Source organism: Nematolebias whitei, chromosome 1 (genome assembly GCF_014905685.2).
Source record: "Nematolebias whitei isolate Nwh7 chromosome 1, NemWhi1, whole genome shotgun sequence".
NCBI classification, from domain to species: Eukaryota; Metazoa; Chordata; class Actinopteri; order Cyprinodontiformes; family Rivulidae; genus Nematolebias; species Nematolebias whitei.
The window spans coordinates 89651313-89659116 of NC_056498.1; positions in this window are offsets into that span (position 1 = coordinate 89651313).

The following is a 7804-nucleotide window of genomic DNA, read 5'->3' on the forward strand; positions in this document are numbered from 1 at the left end:
CAATGTCTTGGTATGTTTCACCGACATCTGTAATGTTGTCATTCGCGCCTTCAGAGTTAGTAGCGATCAGATCACTACATAGTGCTCCTGGTCGGGTTCCCATTTCAGCGTGTATCAAAGTGTCTAAAAACCTTTGTATTTCCTCTGTCTCTTCCGAGCTCAGAGGTTTAGGGCCTTGTTCCTGGAACTTTTGTGATTTTTTCGCCTCGGGACGATTCGTCCGAGGTGGGTGGCGGCTAGGTACGTCTTTTGGGGGTTCCTCTTCGGATTTCCCTTGATAATATGGGTCCTCTTGGATCCCATATCGTTGCGTCCTGCGCATGTCCCATGTACGACAATCACGTTCATCCTCTGAAAGAGGAGCCTTTTTGTCCCAGCATGCACCTTCATTACGTGGTTTGTTAGTTTGAAAATACTGCCTTTTCTCGCCTGTTTTAGGAGGAGGTGGATACTCGCGCCTTCCTTCCATTTCTAGGGAGTGGGGTTTAACCTTTATACCAGGAAACACCTCTATGGGCGTCTTAGCATGAGAACGTACCTCGAATACATTCACAGCACACTGTTTAATCTCATTTATGGATTTTTCTCTGAAATTTGCCATAATTTGTACTGACATGCGTATGTCAGTGTGGAGATTTTTGCTGAAAACAAACTTAAAATTTTCTTCTTCCTCCATTCCGGTTTCATTTCTGTAACCAAAATAAGCTTGGAAGATTCTTTTGTAATAGATCTTTGGATGTTCATTCTTGCCCTGCTTGACCTTGTCAGCGGCTGGGAAACTAGCAGGTCCCGTGCAGGGGTCGTACTCTCTGATCAAAGCTTCACACAGAAGGTTGTAATCCCTTCTCGTTGCATCAGGTAGACGCTCGATGAAGGTAAACACCTCTCTGTCCGAAGTGAGTCTTATCAGACTGATCTTATCCTCTACCGTAGCATTAGGATAAGATCTCAATCTGAACTCCAGTTCTCTGAGGTACGCTTTTGTTCCAGATGAGCCCATCGGTCCAGGTACAAAACGTTGTACATATTTTGAGATTTTTTGCAAATCATCCATTGAAGGAGACAGTTTCCATGCACTCTGTTGCATGTTTTGTGGAGGAGACCTGTTCAGGTCTGTTCCTGCCACTTTAGGTGAGGGTGGATTACGAGCAGGAGGTGTAACAACGTCTTTCTGAGGTGTATGTGGGTGACCTGGACTCTGTCCACGGTCTTCTCTGAGTTCCAGACAAACTCGCCCCACGTCAGAAATCTTGTTTGTTGCTGCTCTTAGTTTTTTCTCACATGCTTTTAAGCGTTCCTGTGATGTATGATAATCACTTTCTAAACGCATATGTAGCTGTTGCAAATTGTGTTTATCTATTCTGCACTCTTCCAGCTTTTTGTTAAGTACATCTATTTTGCTATTCAGCGAATCAATTTCTGCATTTGCATTTTGCTGTGATTGAAACATCTGTTCAGAATGTTTTTTTTGTGAGGACTTCGTGTTCACTTTTAAATTGAAGGAAGTATTCTTCAATTTCCTGAGCAAACACTTTTTCACTGTCTAACCTTAGTGTAAGGTTATCAGCTTTCTCAACAATTGCATAGAATGATTCTTTCAGCAAAATTGCGATTTTAGCCAGCTTTTCATAGTTTGACTTTGTAATTTCTGTAGAGGTCACACTTTCCGCAACCTCCTTCAGATTGTCCAATAACTCTTTTGGGTTCATGCTCTCTGCCTGTATAATCTGTGAATGTACGGGTGCTTTCAGAAGCGCTAACGCATTCTCCAAGCAGTCCGTCATCCCATAAGGATCAAAGTCTTTTTCTAACACACCTGTCATGTTTTTCACTGTGTAGCACTTTATCTGTTTAAAACAGTTGCAAGCTTCAGATATTTTACAGGTAAATATTTGTATTCAAGTTGTCATTGAGTTTTCACACTATTTTAGCTTTTTGGGTTTACACAGAAGTATTGTTATAAGTCACTTATTCAAATGTGGGTACCTTTCTGTAGGTTTTACCCCTATTCATGAATATTTAAGTAAATGCTCTCTGGCAGTGTTACTTTTTTGTGCTTATTTTTCAACAGATACTAGTTACCAAGCTCTTTTTAGTGTATTTTACTCTAAAGCACTGAATTTTTAATAAACCTGCAATTTTTCTAAAAGTCTCACAGCAAATCAGTTTAAAGACACTTTTTAAACCGTTCTGTTCCAGAAATTTGCTATTTTAACAGTTACTCATAGAACCAAGTGGTGAAAAGGAAAAGAAAAATTGATGATGTGTCAGGATTAATCAGTCCTTCTTCAGCAAAACTGTTATTCCTGTTCTCCTGTTTCATCCTCTATTTAAAATTAAATAGGAAGATTTATTTTTAGGTGGTAACTTAAACAGAAAAGTTTCTTTTTCCTGATAAGTTTACTCTTATTTAGTGATCTAGCAATTAAACGTGTATTATCTCTCCAGCAAATGAGTAAGCTGTTCAACTCTGTGAATTTTTGAACCGTATCTTTTAAAAAGTTTCTAATTTTTCATTTTGTACCTCCTTGTTTGAGGAATTCAGTGAATGAAAATGTCCTGGTAAATGCCTTTTTTTGCATAAATACCTCTTACTTTTTAAGTGCAAGATAACAGTGATTATTCAGCTTGAGGAAGTTTGTTAACTCAAAGTTCGTCTTACAGAAAATAAAAATGTTTAATTTCACTCAAAATACCTAAAACTGAAGTGAAACTGTGATCTAAAGTTTCTCCAGGAGGGGGCAGTGTTTAGCTTTCTACCAGCAGGAGTCTATGACGACTTCCTGTGACGTTCGGTTGACATCCTGTTGTTAGCCGCTTAGCTTAAAGTTAGCTTCGGCTAAACTCGGTTAAAATCAACATTTCTGAACGAATTTAAGCATAAACGTGGCGTTGTTTCAACAAGCACGACTTCTTAGCATGAACATGAGTTTTTGGGACATATGGCAGCTTTATTTAGTGATTTTAAGCACGGCAAAGTTCATTTCCGACATGGAGGAAGTGACGTGACACGTCACTCATCCGGTCGTTAGCTGTTAGCTTAAAATTAGCATCGCTAGCATTGTTCAAAAACATCATTTAGTGACGGATTTTAAACTCTAACGTGGCAAAATTTCAGCGAGTATGCTTCGAAGAACTTAACCAGCGTGTCAAAATACACTTTAAAGCGCTTTTCAGCTTTAAAAAGCAGATTTTATTTCCCTATGAAAACGAATTTCATTTCCGGGTCACGTGACTGAAATCACCAATGACAGAGCAGCGCAGGGGTGAGAGGAAATGACGTAGGCACGTCATTCAACTTCTCAGCGAATCAGAGCGCTCCACAGCAGCAAATCCAACCAATCACGAAGCGTTTTTTCCAACTAGCATGTTAGATTAGCCTGAAATAAGTTCGTCAACTTTTCGTCTTTTAAACTGTCAAAATGCACTTTTTCTGTTAAAAATTGTAACGAATCAATTCTGAGTTGCACGGAGTCTGCTACTCCGGTCTCAAAACGTCTTTCTAGCTATTTAAACAACTCATCCGAACCTTTTCAGAACCGAGCCGGTACCAGAACCGCGTCTGGACCGTCTTTAAACAGAATGAAGCGTTTCCACCCAACCCAGCTTTTAGTTACCATAACAGGCGTACAATTTCAGCTTTCATAAAGACTCAATGACACTATTTCAGCTTTCATAACATCGCCAGCGTAACACAGCGTAAACATGCAGAGCCAAGCTCCAAGCGGCGCAGCTTCAGAGGCGTTTCAGCACAGCTGACAAACTGTTATTTTTCATGCCAACATGTAAAATCAATCTTTACACGAATACACAGTCATTTATGAACACGTAGCGGGCCACCAATAGTGGTACTAGCGTACGTACGGGCCACCAATATGTAGTATGACATATGCTCAGATATATTCATACATTTCACGGATTCTTCATTTTTCTGACTGTGTAACATGCGTGCATTGAGTTTAACAGAAATGTAACGAGAGACGTTATTTATCTTTGACCCATCAAAATGAATGCGGTCATTTATTTGCAGAATCAAAGTTTAACATCACACATTTACATTAATTTGGCAAAATATGAAAACAATAACATGGCTAGTTTCACAGAAAGTGGGCACAATACGGCGATTGTCCTCACTTCTCAGTAGAACAGCAGACATCAATCACACGGCGGTGATTGAGAACTTTGCTTCAGACATTTCTAAAATATCTGTAATGATTTTAGGAGAAAGGAGAGTTTGAAGATGGAAAATGGAGATTTATCTTACAGAGAGATGTGTGAGGGAATTAATCTGTTTGACCAGAAACGTGCACGCTCCTTCAGTTCTCAGCTTGGTCACGGTACGCTTGGTCGAAGTAGAACTTTTACCTGGTTGATGATAGGTCAGGTCGGCGTGAAGTCCTTCCTTTGACTCTTTCAGCGTCTCCGTTGAGAACAGCTAAAATACTTCGAGAGTCGTGCGAGGTTATCCAAACAGAAGTTATAATTCCCAAAATCGTCCCTGCATTCTGGATTCAAGAACTCTGAACTCATTCAGAGCTCTACTCCTTTAAGCTCTTTTCATCTCGTCGCGTCTCTCTTCGACAGAGCTGCATCAGAGATCAGACCCTTTTTTGACACTTCTCCATGAGCTGCGTCCGAGAACACACTCGAGAGAACCGGGAAGTTGCCACATTTAAATGGGTTCGACTTCCGGGTCATTTTAGAGCTTTTTGATTGGTCGATGGACCAGAACAGAGGTGTGGTTTGTGATGTAAGGTGTTATGAAAATTCAAGGATAGAGATTAAGTTTGTTTAAAACAGACAGAAAGATTATTGGAGAAAACCAGACTTCGTGGAGTCTCTACTCCTATTATCTGCTGTAAAAGTTAAACATGACATTTCTTTTCAGTAAACTTTTAGTTGACCGAAACCTGAACTTTAACACACTTACAAATTTGCTCATTGAAGACAGAAAAATCAAGAAATGCATATTACCCTGATGTCTTCTTTGAATGAGGAATAAAAATCATTACTTACTGTTTATGTAAAATAAAAATGAGTAGTTCTCTTCAACCTGTAAACATTGTTTGAACTAACACAATTTGATTATCAAACATTTGTAAAATAGTAATGATCATAGAGAATTGTCTTTTCTACTTGATTAATTCAAGAAAGAAAGTCTCCGGATGGGTCAAACTGTATTTCTGGATGCAGATCAATGAAATAACAGTTTCTGTCCATCTGGTCAGATTTGACATCAGATCAAGTTCACTACACCATGATGACATCCCTCACCTTATCCACAAAGTCCATGGTGTTCTGTATGTGGTGTTCTGAGCTGCCAACTAAAGGGATGAGTACAGACGCCAGATATTTGGAAACATTGTAAGTGACAGAGTTAATCATACTAACAATTGGTCTTAAAGGTACACCTTGTTTGTGGATTTTAGGTAAACCATACAGACTAGGTGTGGCCTCCCCTGGGTACAGTCTGTGGTACAGAAAACGGTCAATAGCCTTGTCCTGCTCCAAAATTTTCAGGCAATCTATTAACTTTTTCTTGTAACCACTTCCTAGATCTCTTTTCAGAGGTTCATAAGTGTTTAAGTCACTAAGGAGTGTCATAACTTTCTCATGATAGTCTTTCTGGTTCAAAATCACTGTGCACCTTCCTTTGTCTGGTGGGAGAATGATGATGTTTTTGTCCTTTCTAAGAGTGGTGAGTGCATCCCTCTCCTCTCTACTGATGTTGGAAGGTGGTGGTTTGGCATTGCTGAGGCAGGCTGAAACTTTGATTCTGAGCTGGTCTGCTTCAGCCTCTTTAATTTTGTTGTTGCGGATGGCTGACTCAGTAGCTGTGATCATCTCCACCAGAGGAATTCTACCTGGTGCAAACGCAAAGTTCAGTCCCCTGGCAAGAATCTCTGTCTCTGGCTGGGTGAGCTGTCTGTCAGTTAAATTCTTCACCCACTTTTCTGTCTCCCTGGCATGTAATTGACTACTGGAGTGTTGTCCTACACTGAATGTGTTGTTATTGGAATAGTGATAGTGTTGATGAGCTATTAGTACGTTAAACTTGTTTTGTTGTCGAGTCTTGTACTTGACATGCTGTGATAAGCGTGCCTGATCTGTACAGTCCATCACTTGCTGAAGTGTGGTCTGATCTAGACACGTTGTTAGTTTCTGTTTAATGTGCTCTTCTTTGGCCTTCAAGGCCTCAATAGTAAAATTGGTCTGTCTCACCCATTCATTCAGCAGCTGGGTCTGTGCCTTCTGAAGGATCTTGCTTGCCCGGTGCCCGCTGACCGAAGATTTTAGTTCCAGGCTCTTGGGAATGATGCCACTTTGTCGACATCTGAGGTTGAATCGCAAATGGTTCCTGTAGTCTGCCCTCTTCCTTGCTGTTTTCTCAAACTCTCTAACGAGTTTGAGGCAATCCTGGCCAAAGTGGTTCAAAATATCCTGATGCATGCTCAATAATCCAGGTAGAAAAATCTAAAAAAGTTAAATCTGGTCCTCTGGACATTCAAAAAAACAAAACAAAGCAAATCAACAAAAAAATGTAGAAACGTTTCGTCTCTCATCCGAGAGACTTCCTCAGTCTGAAGAGCTGTATTCAGCTCAGTCTCCTAAATAGCACCGTCTCAGAGTGGATCAACCAGTTTTGCTGCTGACAACCAAAACCAGCTGATCACTGGAACAATGGTCTCTTTTGATGTCTCATCACTCTTTACGTGCATTCCTGTTGAGGATGCAGTAGAGGTGGTCAGTTTAAAATTAAAATCAGACACCACTCTGAGCAGCAGGACCACACTTTCCACTGGTTAAGCGCTTTACACTACAATCTGTGCCCTCATTTACCCATTCATACAGCACTCTACTAGATCTCTACAAAGCTAATTGAACAAACCATTCTAAAGAGACTAATCAGAGCTTTTATCACATTCATACACTGATGGGACACACATCGGAGGCAACAAGGGGTTCATTTTTTTGTCCAGGGACACTTTGGCATGTGACTGCTGTGGGGTTTGAACCCTCAACTCTTGCATTGGAGGACTACTGCTCCAACCACTCAGCCACAGTCACTCAGAAAAACAATGGCTTTGTTTACATGATACTGGCAAACCTTGTTTTAAATGAACACTATTTCCTTCACAAATGCAAGTTTGGTTCCAGACAACATACTGTAAACAAACAACAGGTGGTCGGTTTGAAGCTCTGTTCAACTGGTGGATAACTTCCTGGTTTCCATGGCAATCACAGTTCTGGGAGGTGTGGCAAAGTTTGATTTTTTGTAATATATTTCTCTTCGGAGACTAGATGTCCGTTCCTTCCCAGGAAAGACTGTTATTAGCCACTGGGAGTATAATTAACACAAAGGGTTAATTATCATAGTCAGTATGGAGCCAGGGTAGTCAGGATGGCGACTCATCCTGACTTGTAGATTTAGCACAGAGAGAGAGAGAGATAGAAGACAGTTCTTGTTTCTGAGGAAGAAAATGGCTTCTGAGGGATGTTGGTTGGACACTACATGCTCCAGTTCTGGTCCGGCTCTGTGCAACCCTTGAGCACCGAAACACATTTTGCAGGGGACAGGACCTTTTGATGGCCAGCACAGGACCAAATTCAGTCCAAATCTAGATGAAAAAAGGTCCCAGTGGGCTCCAGAGAGAAGCATGACCTACGGCGCCTCCCAACACAGAAGTCCTCGTACACCGGCTTCCAGCTCTCAGATTCACTGATGGGTCTGGAAATCTGGTTCTGTTCCAGTTCTGTGCAGTCCTTGAGCGACAAAACACCCTTTTTGTGTGTGTGTGTGGGG